The sequence below is a fragment of the Bufo gargarizans genome, chromosome 3, assembly GCF_014858855.1.
Source record: "Bufo gargarizans isolate SCDJY-AF-19 chromosome 3, ASM1485885v1, whole genome shotgun sequence".
Classification (NCBI taxonomy): domain Eukaryota; kingdom Metazoa; phylum Chordata; class Amphibia; order Anura; family Bufonidae; genus Bufo; species Bufo gargarizans.
In genome coordinates, this window is record NC_058082.1 from 228284240 (window position 1) to 228297807 (window position 13568).

Below are 13568 nucleotides of genomic sequence, written 5' to 3' on the forward strand. Positions count from 1 at the left end.
TTATTTTATTTTTTTAACCCCTCTAGCGCTGTTTTACTATGCATTCTGTATTCAGAATGCTATTATTTTCCCTTATAACCATGTTATAAGGGAAAATAATACAATCTTCAGAACATCAATCCCAAGCCCGAACTTCTGTGAAGAAGTTCGGGTTTGGGTACCAAACATGCGCGATTTTTCTCACACGAGTGCAACGCATGACAATGTTTTGCACTTGCGCGGAAAAATCACGCATTTTCCCGCAACGCACCCGGCTCTTATCAGGGCAAAAAAACTGACGCCCGTGTGAAAGAGGCCTAAAAGTGTTATCCAAATTATTTGTCAAATGCATATCACTTTTTTCTTCAAAAACTTTTTCCACATTTAGATGCATGTTTTCTCTAAATGTAAAGATATCCATTCTCACACGTATCTCAGAAAAGGACCACCTAGACCTATACATACAAATATTCTTAATAAACAAAAAAGGTGTCTCTTTCCGTATTACCAGCTGCAGTGCTAAAACAAAACAAGATATAGTCAGGTCCATAAATATTGGGACATCAACACAATTCTAACATTTGTGGCTCTACACACCACCACAATGGATATGAAATAAATGAACAAGATGTGCTTTAACTGCAGACTATCAGCTTCAATTTGAGGATATTTACATCCAAATCAGGTGAACGGTGTAGGAATTACAACAGTTTGCATATGTGCCTCCTACTTGCTAAGGGGCCAAAATTAATGGGACAATTGGCTTCTCATCTGTTCCGTGGCAAGGTGTGTTATTCCCTCATTATCCCAATTAAAATGAGCAGATAAAAGGTCCAGAGTTTATTTCAAGTGTGCTATTTGCATTTGGAATCTGTTGCTGTCAACTCTCAAGATGAGATCCAAAGACCTGTCACTATCAGTGAAGCAAGCTATCATTAGGCTGAAAAAAACAATCCCATCAGAGAGAAAAAGAAGGAACACACCAGTGAGCTCAGCAACACCAAAAGACCCGGAAGACCATGGAAAGCAACTGTGGTGAATGATCGAAAAATTATTTTCCTGGTGAAGAAAACACCCTTCACAACAGTTGGCCAGATCAAGAACACCTTCCAGGAGGTTGGTGTATGTGTCTCAAAGTCAACAATCAAGAGAAGACTACACTAGAGTGAATACAGAGGGATCACCACAACATGTAAACCATTGGCGAGCATCAAAAACAGGAAGGCCAGATTAGAGTTTGCCAAACGACATCTAAAAAAGCCTTCGCAGTTCTAGAACAACATCCTATGGACAGATAAGACCAAGATCAACTTGTACCAGAGTGATGGGAAGAGAAGAGTATGGAGAAGGAAAGGAACTGCCTATGATCCTAAGCATACCACCTCATCAGTGAAGCATGGTGGTGGTAGTGTCATGGCGTGGGCATGTATGGCTGACAATGGAACTGGTTCTCTTGTATTTATTGATGATGTGACTGTTGACAAAAGCAGCAGGATGTATTCTGAAGTGTTTCGGGCAATATTATCTGCTCATATTCAGCCAAATGCTTCAGAACTCATTGGAGGGCGTTTCACAGTGCAGATGGACAATGACCCAAAGCTTACTTCAAAAGCAACCAAAAAGTTTTTTAAGGGAAAGAAGTGGAATGTTATGCAATGGCCAAGTCAATCACATGACCTGAATCCAATTGAGCATGCATTTTACTTGCTGAAGACAAAACTGAAGGGAAAATGCCCCAAGAACAAGCAGGAACTGAAGACAGTTGCAGTAGAGGCCTGGCAGAGCATCGCCAGGGATGAAGCCCAGCGTCTGGTGATGTCTATGCATTCCAGACTTTAGGCTGTAATTGACTGGAAAGGATTTGCAACCAAGTATTAAAAAGTGAAAGATTGATTTATGATTATTATTATGTCCCATTACTTTTGGTACCTTAACAAGTGGGAGGCACATATGCAAACTGTTGTAATTCCTACACCGTTCACCTGAATTGCATGTTAATACCCTCAAATTTAAGCTGACAGTCTGCAGTTCCAGCACATCTAGTTTGTTTCATTTCAAATCCATTGTGGTGGTGTATAGAGCCAAAATATTTAGAATTGTGTCGCTGTCCCAATATTTATGGACCTGACTATAGGTCCACACTTCCAAAATAGTCCGAAAAATGAATATAAGTTAGGACCGCGCTACAATATTGGGTAGAAAAATGCACAGTTTATAATTACTCAGGTGTTCCTTTCAACTCGATCCTTAGTTGATCTCCTTCTTCATCACCATCACTTCAACCTTTATACCTACCAGCAGTAAGCAACTCATAGATATTCTCCTTCTTCCGCTATACCACAGTAAAACGCAGCCACCATTCTTTCAAAAAGGAAATCAACATAGGACAGACCCGCTGGTAAAAGCATTCAATATCTTTTATTATACTCACAGAGTTTCCTCTTTCACAATCGCATATACATATAAAATGCTGCCCTGCTTCGTCTGGGGCGTCTCCATTCCAGTTTGTTTGGGTGGTTTTTATAGTCTTATCCCAAGGTCACATGACTTAAACCTTTATTTTATACAGCTTTACTTATCTTTTCTAATATTTATTTTTTCATATCTCCAACTATATCATGTCACATCAAAATTATATCAGCTTTAAAATTTCATTTACTTTAAAATATGTTCTAAAACTTTCTTTATATATATTTTTTTCTAATAATGAATTCTGAATGCTATTTCTTATGATGTCTTGCCCTTGTTTCTAAAACCCTGCAATGCTACCATTATCTTCACCTAAAAAAATCCCCCATATATTCAGTCTGTGTGAACCACTGCTCCGTTCACACTATGTTTCTAAAAGACTACAATGTTACCATTATTTTCACCTAAAAATGATTCACCATATATTCACTCTGTGTGAACCACTATGCTGTTCACATTGTTTTCTAAAATCTATAATGTTACAATTATTTTCGCCTAAAAAAATATTCGCCATATAATCTCTCTGTTCACACTGTGTTTCTAAAAACCTTCACTGTAACCATTATCTTCACCTGAAACTCATTTACCATATATTCACTCTGTGTGAAGTACTGCGCTGTTCACACTGTGTAATCTCGATTCTTCCACAATATTTCTACATATTGCCCTAACCACTCCATGGTTTTAATAACATGCTGTCTCTTACCAAATATTTCCATGATTATTTCTGTCACAATGTCTTTTCCTGCCTCAGATCAACAGGGTGGTTGGAACCAAAGATCTCAAATTTGGACTCATCAGACCAAAGCACAGATTTCCACTGGTCTAATGTCCATTCCTTGTGTTCTTTAGCCCAAACAAGTCTCTTCTGCTTGTTGCCTGTCCTTAGCAGTGGTTTCCTAGCAGATATTCTACTATGAAGGCCTGATTCACACAGTCTCCTCTTAACAGTTGTTCTAGAGATTTGTCTGCTGCTAGAATTCTGTGTGGCATTGACCTGGTCTCTAATCTGAGCTGCTGTTAACCTGCGATTTCTGAGGCTTGTGACTCGGATGAACTTATCCTCCGTAGCAGAGGTGACTCTTGGTCTTCCTTTCCTGGGGCGGTTCGCATGTGAGCCAGTTTCTTTGTAGCGCTTGATGGTTTGTGTGACTGCACTTGGGGACACTTTCAAAGTTTTCCCAATTTTTCGGACTGACTGACCTTCATTTCTTAAAGTAATGATGGCCACTCGTTTTTCTTTACTTAGTTGCTTTTTTCTTGCCATAATACAAATTCTAACAGTCTATTCAGTAGGACTAGCAGCTGTGTATCCACCTGACTTCTCTACAACGCAACTGATGGTCCCAACCCCATTTATAAGGCAAGAAATCCCACTTATTAAACCTGACAGGGCACACCTGTGAAGTGAAAACCATTTCAGGTGACTACCTCTTGAAGCTCATCAAGAGAATGCCAAGCGTGTGCAAAGCAGTAATCAAAGCAAAAGGTGGCTACTTTGAAGAACCTAGCATATGACATATTTTCAGTTGTTTCACCGTTTTTTGTTATGTATATAATTCCACATGTGTTCGTAGTTTTGATGCCTTCAGCGTGAATCTACAATTTTCATAGTCATGAAAATAAAGAAAACTCTTTGAATGAGAAGGTGTGTCTAAACTTTTGGTCTGTACTGTTTATATATATAGCTAGCTAGCACAAAAAAAAACAAGTGCTGATCAGCACTTGCCAGTCACAGCTCGCACACAGAAAAAGTGGCGCAGAGCAAAAAAAAAAAAGCCAAAAAAAGTTTAAAAATAAAATAAATAAAAAAGCCAAAAAAAAGGATGGAGGGGAGGGGCAGACATGGACAGGGAATGGGGATCTGAAACAGCTGCAGATGAGCCAAAGATCACTACAGCTGTTCCAGATGTTGTTCTTTTTCTTCTTCTTCTTCTTCTTCTTCTGAAAAGCACTGAATGGAAAGCACTGATTCATGTGATAGTACCAAAAGTCCCAGCCGACAACGAGCAGCACAGAGGGGCACAGGTCCTCTCTGCAAGCAGTCACCATGCTAAAATGGCTGACTGCAGAGAGGCACCAACGGTTCTTTCTGCTGCATAGCGCTGCCATTGGATGGAGCGTTGTTCCAGCTAATCGCAGCACTGGGAGGGAACATCAGTTTCTGATGTCCCCTCCCTGACATCGGAGGAGACATCGGCTTATGTAATCAGACCCAATCACCTCCATCCCAGCCACCAGCAGCACCACAGATTGGGCAATAGAAATATAGCGCTGGCATAGGCTGGAACGTTGTTCCAGACAATCACAGCACTGGGAAGGGACACCTGTGCCTGGTGCCCCCTCCCTCACCTAGGAGGAGACATGGGATGATGTCATAAGCCCCCTTCCACCTCTAGACGAGCCCCCCTTCAGCTCCATACATTGCCGGCGCTGCGATGGGCTGGTCTTCACTAGCCAGCCAATCGCAACGATCGGGGCCGCAGGGGGGTGGAAAAACTCCTCGTCTCCCTCAGCTAAGATGGCTGACTGCCGATTAGTGCAGTTAGCTTACTCCGATCACCGCGCGATTCAGCGCAGTGACCGGAGTTATCCATGACGTACTATTATGTCAAGATGCTCTAAGTGACCGACTTTCATGACTTAGTAGTACATCATGTGTCGGGAAGGGGTTAAATGAAATAGATTAAATATACCCATGAGAAGCCGGGTCCTTCAGCTAGTATATATATACTAGGATAAGTTGTGGCTTTTGGTAAAAAATCTGGTTCCCACTCCACTGAATCCACTCCACTTATTTTGTGCTGGCTCATTAGGAGCCACCTGTGTGAGCTCTATATGAAAAGTGTGAGCCTCTTAGACAGTGCTCCAGCCTGGGTTAAGGAGTAGGTGCTATGAGCCTGTGTGAACCTTGATTTATACATATCAGGTTGTATAGACTGCTTTGTATATGTGGTAGATGTGGTTTTGTTTATATGTCACTACTAATAAAACTGTCGGTCAGTTGCAATAAAAATCCTGCCACGTGGACTACAACCTTTATTGCATGCCTGCTACAGAGAGATCTCTACTCAGGAGATCACCAATCTGCTGCCTGATTATTTATATATATATATATATATATATATATATATATATATATAAAAATATATATACAAACTTGTTGGTACCCTTCCATTAAAGAAAGAAAAACCCACAATGGTCACTGAAATAATGTGAAACTGAGAAAAGAAATAATAACAAAAAATTTACTGAAAATCAGCTAATGACAATCGGACATTGCTTTTAAATTATGGTCCAACAGAATAACTGAAAACACAAATTGATAAAACATGCTTGGTTAAAAATGATGGTAACCCCTAGAAGCGGTTGACAATAATTTAACTATAGGGACATGTTAAACTAAGGTGTGTCCTGTAATTGGCATCACAGGTATCTATGGGACTGTAACCAACCTTGCTAGATGTGACTGCAATAGGAAAATTGATGACAAATTGAAGCGACAGATAATATGAATGTTAACAAAGAGCCCAGAAAAACTTCGAAATGTCAAGGTACATCAGTGTCAGATTGCACCATCTGTCGCTGTTCTCTAATGGACTTAATGGAAGACGACTGAGGAGGAAACCACGGTTGAAAGCAAATCATAAAAAAGTGAGACTGGAATATGCCAAAATGCATACTGACATGCCACAAAGCATCTGGGAGAATGTCCTTTAGAAAGATGAGACAGAACTGGAGCTTTTTGGCAAGTCACATCAGCTGTATGTTCACAGATGCAAAAGTGAAGCATACAAAGAGAAGAACATTGGGAAGATTTATCAAACAGGTGTAAATTACAATTCTCTTAGTTTACCATCAAAATCAATCAGATTCCACCTTTCATTTATCACAGCTCCTTTGGAAAAGGATTCCAGTTGGAATCTGATTGGTTGCTTTGGGTAACTAAGCCAGTTCTACTTCACACCAGTTTGATAAATCTCCCCCATTGTACCTACTGTGAAACCTGGAGGAGGCTGTGTTATGTTTTGAGGCTGCTTTGCTGAATCTGGCACAGGGTGTCGTAAATCTGTGCAAGTGTGGCAGGCGCAACACTATGAAGTGCCTTTTGCAGTTTGCATTAGAATAATTTTGGTATCTCTAACCAGACTGTCTATTACTCTGTAATGTCACCGCCAGTTCTGTCAGAAGGTCTGACAGAAGTCCTTCTCTACCTCTTGCATGATGCTCTTTGTTTTGGTTTCACTTTCTCATCTCATTTCCTTCTCCCAGGTGTCACCTATTTAGACTAATCCTCTTTCCTTTATATTCCCTCCCATACTGCCTCACTTTGCGGTTTATACTACTTACTGGATTGAAGTGTTCACTACTGGAGGCTTCTGCTGCTGCTTGTTCAGATAAGTCCTTTCATGTATTGTGTTTCCTTGCTGGCTTAATTTTAGGTGACCCTAACTCCCTCCGTATGAAGTGCAGGGAGCCGGTGGTCATGTCCCATCACTATTATAGGGTTTTCAGGTGTCACACAGTCTTAGGTGCGTGGGAATACAATTGTCTACCTTTGAGACCCTTGTATGTGCTTAGCAGTCAGGCTGAGCTCTTAGTGTTTTATAGGGGTCACCTATATGCTCCTTAGTTTGGGATCAAGCCAATCAGACGTTTTATTCATAACTTCCAGCTATCTGCAACATCATCTGTGACATGTAATTCCTCTAGCGCCGTTCTATGGAAACAGTAGGTTTAAAGAGCACACCAAATGCTTGGAATAACTTTTTTATTAACTTCAACTTTTCTTCATATAACACTGCCGCCTCCGCAGCAGATAGTCCATGTACATAACACGTGTTGAATAAAGTATCATAAAATAGTGGTATGATTAAGATGGTGGTTCAACTGTTCAGTTTTGTCATTCAACATAAGATGGTGGATATATTTCTCTCTTTAGTATCTGTACTGTCACTTTAAGTTATTTAAGCACTTTATGATCTCTCTGAGAGGTAAATCTGAGATTTAATAGTTCTACTGGCTGAACTGGATTTGCAGTTTGCAGTAACTATTTGCAGATTGGTTGAGTATGAATTGTTATGGTTGTATGCAATTTGGATTGCAATATGTATGCTGGAAAATGTATAGTTGCAATTGGTTTTGTATTTGCAATTGGTGGAACTGTAAGTAAACACATATATATCTAGTTCAGTATACAGTTCTAAACACAATACTAACAATATGAACATTATGTTCTTAGTGGTAGGACTTGAACATGAATTTGAGGAATTTTCAATTGAGTTCTTAACTTCCAAGTGTCTTTTATCACTCTCAAGTAGAACAACTAACTTCTGTATAGGACGTTCCAACTTGAGTGAAGTAGTGAGACATTTTCCTTTTTTGTCAAGTTTTGAGTCTCTTATTTGTAACAACACTCTTCTTACTAGTTTGTCTTCATCCTTTTAAACTTCTAGAACTTTGGCCAATTTCCATTGACTTCTAGGTAAATCTTTTTCTTTCACTAACACTATGTCACCAATTAGGACATTTCTTCTGGGTGTTTGCCATTTACTTCTTAGCATAAGATTCTTTCCTCCATCTATTTCAAAACTGGTCTGATAGATATTGAACTCTTTGCCATCTCCTTTTAGCATATAAATCTTCTTTGGTGAACTTGCCAGGTGGTGGTGGCTGTATGTAATCAGACTTAAGGTGAAGTAGATGGTTGGGAGTTAAATGGTCCACACTTGTTGGATCGTTGATGTTATAAACTGCAAGTGGACGACTGTTAACAATAGACATTACTTCATAGAATAGGGTGCTAAGTGAAGCATCATCAATTCTTCCGGTCTTATTTTTCTTCACTGAACTTAGCACATTTCTGACAGGCCTGATTTTTCTTTCCCAAACTCCTCCTGTATGGCTTGCATGTGGAGCATTCATATGAAAATCACACTGTTTCTCTAACAAATACTCAGTTACTTTTTCTTTATTGATCTCTTTTAGAGCTTTCTTCAATTCATTCTTTGCTCCGACAAAATTAGATCCTTGGTCAGATCTAAGCTCTCTGACGGTACCTCTAATGGCTATGAAACATCTTAAGGCTTTGATGAATGAGTCAGTTGACATATCCTCTAACATTTCCAGGTGAATTGCTCTGGAGCTTAGACATGTAAATATTAGTCCATATCTCTTGTACTCCTTGTGGTTCTGTTTGGTGATGAATGGGGTCAAACAATCCATTCCTCTATAAAGAAATGGTGATGGGTTTACACAATCTTCCGGTAAATCTGCCATTCTTGGTTCTTCTGTAGGTCTACGTGCCTTTCTGCAGACTATACATTTACTTATATTTTGCTATAACTTTGCTTCCTTTCACAATCCAGTAACCACCTTCTCTCAAACAGATTTGGGAAAAGCTTCTTCTTTGATGCATGGATATGTTGTGGTAGTGATCAGTAATCAATCTTGTGAAAATATAGTTTTTGGGTAGAATTGCTGGATGCTGCACTCTGCTAGGCAACAATGCATTTTCCAGTCTTCCTCTCACCTTCAGTATACCATCCTGCAGAACAAGATTAAGCTTGTACAATGGGTGGTTGTTTGGAAGTCTTTTAGGTTCTTGACTAAGTCTCTTCAACTCTTCACTGTAGAATATCTGTTGAATGAGTCCAATGTTTCTTCAGCTTTCTTTCCGATTCCCTTTGCCAAACGTTGAATTAAAGCTACGGATGGAGTAGAGTTAACACTCCTGTTTTCTGAAATTTCTGAGTTGTGTTATCCAATCTAAGCAAACACCTTCAATTTTTTTCAATAACTTTTGCCTCAAGATAACGCGATGAGTTAAGAAATTTGAGTTAATTTGAGCTGGATTGCTAACTCTGCTACATCTGTACTACATTTATGACTGTATTCCATTTTAAACGTCTGGCTAGTCTTTCAAGTATTACATCTTGACACTTGGCAGCAGTGCTCAATGTTTGTACAACTTTTACTTCTGGATCACCCATAGACAATTCTGTGTATCTAGAGTTGAGCGAACCTGAACTGTAAAGTTCAGGTTCATACCGAACTTTACGTTTTTTGGTACACGGACCCGAACCCAGACTTTTTCACTGAAGTCCGGGTTCGGGTTTGGTGTTCGGGTTATTTTATTCTAATACAGAGGTGTTCCCATGGTGATGGGGACGCTTGAAATTATACCATCGGATTGGAGAAAACTCTGAACCAATGGTATATTCTAACACAGAGGCGTTCCCATAGTGATGGGGATGCACCTCTGACAGGGAGCTGCTATCCGTGGCACCTGAAGGGTTAATTGTGCAGTGTCAGCTCCCTGGTCAAAGGTCAGGTGCCGGGAATGTTTCTACAATGTTTGCATTGGTGGGCAGTGCGCCCCCTTCCTTCCCAGTATTAAAATCATTGGTGAGCAATGCCCCCTCCCCAGTATTAAAATCTTCGGTGGGCTGTGCCCCCTCCCCCCATCATTGGTGGCAGCGGCATTTCCAATCTGAGTCCCAGTAGTGTAATGCTGGGGCTCCGATCGGTTACCATGGCAGCCAGGACGCTACTGACGTCTTGTCTGCCATGTTCAGTTATTCAACAGCATTATACTTACATGTGCTGTGGCTGCCCAGCGCTCCTTCTTGTAACTCACAGGTCTGTGCTGCGCATTGCTTATGCTTATAGCAATGTGCCACACAGACCTGTGAGGTACAAGAAGGAGCGCCGGGTGGCCACCAATGATGTGGGGGAGGGGAAGGGCGCACTGCCCACCAATGATTTTAATACCGGGGGGGGGGGTGAAGCGTCCAACTATGTGTGTGTGTGCACTGCTTAAAAGTACTTTTTGGTCTTAACAATTGCCTTGTACAGCATATATATATATATATAACTTTGTATTTATGTATAACTTTGCATTTATGTATCTGCAAAATCCCTGTAATTTATACATCCCACCACTAGATGGGGATAAAGTTCAGGTCATATATATACCTAAGTCAGGCCTAGTGAGTCAGTTCAGTTCAGATCATGGTGGAGTAAAAATGTAGTTCAGAAGAGAGCAGATCTGAGGAGGTCAGATCAAATTAGTGGGAGAAAATGTAGAGTGAAGACTGCATGACACTGCATGATTAGTGAGTGGAGCCAACTTCGCTAGTAGGTGATACTCAGATGTGAGGCGCAGAAGAGCGTTTTCCTTCTGTAGCCAGACTATAGACTTGTATCCCTGACCAGTAGGAGAAGCGTTTGCCTCCCTGGAAAAGAAACAAGTTTTCCTAAGGAATCATCGGTGATAAGAGCCATTATTGAGGGCCACAGACACCTGCACTTGCATGGTGGAGGATTTATAGCTTCTGGCAGCCACACCAAACTTCTGAGAGACAGTTAAGTTTTCCTGTCTAAATATTCAGCTTGTAGGGAAAGACAAGGAATAGGATCCAGCACATAAATAGGAACCAGGTACACCTAACCCACTGCTCCAAACCAAAAACCTAAAAAGCCTAGAAATAGTGGATTTGCAGAACTAACTCTGTAACATCAAGAAACTATATTTTTGTACTGCTGCAACAAAAGACATTAAAAGTAAAAGTTGTGAGTTGCATTTCACCACTGTCTACCTCATTATTACCTCTATTGGTTGTACCACAATTAACGGTACTGGCTTCACAACAAAAACCATCAAGGGACTCAGCCACAACAAGCACCCTAAGCACCCCTAACATCAAGGGCACATCAGCCACCATCTTGGCTGATGCTTCCCTACACAGAGCGTGCCCCGGAGGATTTCTTGCTATAAACCTCAACACTGTGCTGCCAGCCCAGGGAGACTTTCTGCTAACCGTGAGTAAACTGATAAACTATGTGTTAATATTTGGCCTCTCATCGGTCCACCGTGCACCTCACGTGTTGCCCCTGCGCTACTGGCTGACTACAGGGGGAGGGCGCACTGCCCACCAATGATTTTAATACCGGGGAGGGGGGGGAGCGCGGCCTGCCCACAAATGATTTTAATGCTGTGGAGGGCGCACAGCCCACCAATGATTTTAATACTGGGGGGAGGGCTCACTGCCCACCAATGATTTTAATACTGGGGTGGGAGCAGTGCCCACCAATGATTTTAATACTGGGGAGGGGGCGCACTGCCCACCAATCAAAACATTGTAGAAACATCCCCGGCACCTGACCTCTGACAGGGAGCTGCCGCCGGCACAATTAATGTTTGACCTGAAGTTCGGCCAAACCCGGCGACAAGGATATGGAATCTTCGAGCTTTGTTGTTTATGTATCCTAGGACAACTTGTGAGTCCACCCAAAAATATTCTTCATCAATTTTTTATTCCAATTCTTCTCTCAGAAACTTGCTTAGTGAAGCTGAAACTACGGCTGCTGTCAGTTCAAGTCTTGGTATTGTCTGAATACTGGTAGGTGCAACTCTGGCCTTCCCCATAACCAGGGCACAGTGTATCTTTTCTTCTCCTATCACTCTGATGTAGGAACACTGACCATAACCATAACTACTGGCATCTGAAAAGTGCTGAAGTTCTATTTTCTTGTACTTTCCGAAATCATGAGGTACAAAACATCTGGGCATTCAAAATTCTCAAGTTTTGCAAGTCTCTTATCCAACTCTCCCACCTTGGCCTCACATTTTCAGGTATGGGCTCATCCTGTCCCAACTTCTGTCTGCATAATTCTTGCAGTATTTCTTTTGCTCTGAGGATTACTGGGGCCAAGAATCCCAATGGATCAAATATAGAAACCACTGCGGAAAGAATGGTTTTTCTAGTTGCAACTTTCTCTTCAATAGATACTTCAAATAATAACTTGTTGTTCTCTAGATTCCATCCCAATCCAAGTGCGTTCTGAACTGAAAGATGATCATAATTGAGATCTACATTCTTCATTGTTGCTGCAAGTCACTGATGGATTCCACTACCTCTCTGTTGTTTGAGATGAATTTGTGAAGGCGCAGGTTTCCTCTTGCACATAACTCTTGGCTTTCTTTCACTAGTTTGCAGATTCTGTAGCCTCTAGACTTATGAGACCATCATCTAAATAAACATTTTTCTTCAGATAATTTGCTGCTGATGGGCAATCCTTTTCATTCTGATTAGCCAGGTACTTCATACCATAATTGGCGCAACCTGGAGATGATGCTGCTCCAAACAAGTGTACTTTCATTCTGTATTCTGCTGGCTCTGTATCCTATATCTTCATCCTCATTCTTCACATGAAACTGGTGGAACATCTTTTCAACGTCACACATGACCACTACGGGATACTTTCTGAATCTACAGAGTACTCCAGGCAGAGTGTTGTAAGATCTGGTCCTTTTAGTAGATGATCGTTCAGTGCAACACCATTGTACTTTGCTGAGCAATCAAGTACTACTCTAATCTTATCTGGTTTCTTTGAGTGGAAAACACCTTGATGTGGGATGTACCACACTTTTCCTTCTTTAGGTTTGTTATTAACTTTCTCTGAATGTCCTTCTTCGAGGATGCCTTCCATGAATTTCAAATAATCCTGCTTGAATTTGGGATCTTGTCCCATCTTGCTAGGGCAAGATTTCTGTTATTTAGCAGACGAGGTCATTCTCTAAAGGGTAAGGGCATTTCAAGATGACCTTGTTGATTCTGCTGAATACTTTCTTCTAGAGTGTGTATGAACTTTATGTCTTCTTATGATACACTCTTTTCTTTAGAACTTATGTCTGCAAAGTCGGATTTAAGGATCTTGATTACTTTTGCTGGACTTACAGTTGGTATCTCTTGGACAGATATTCCATAACACAATCCTGTCACCTGTCTTGAGTTTCCGATCTGCTCTTTTCCTCCAACAACACCCCATCCTAGATCAGTTTGAACAGCGTAGGGTTCACCCTTTCCTCCTGTGATTATCTTCTGTGGTACCAAGGGTTCGGGACAATCGTAGCCTATCAACAGTCCAACACTAACCTCCTTCAGTGGGGACATTTCATGAGATATGACAGATAGGTGCTCCCATTTATTGGCTCCTTCACAGGTAGGTATGTGATCTCGATCTAGAGGTATATCGTCTTTTGTATAAGCTGGAGGTAGATCAAATGTGCAGTTTGAATGAAGTCATCTAACTCTCAGTCCTTTAACCATTTGACT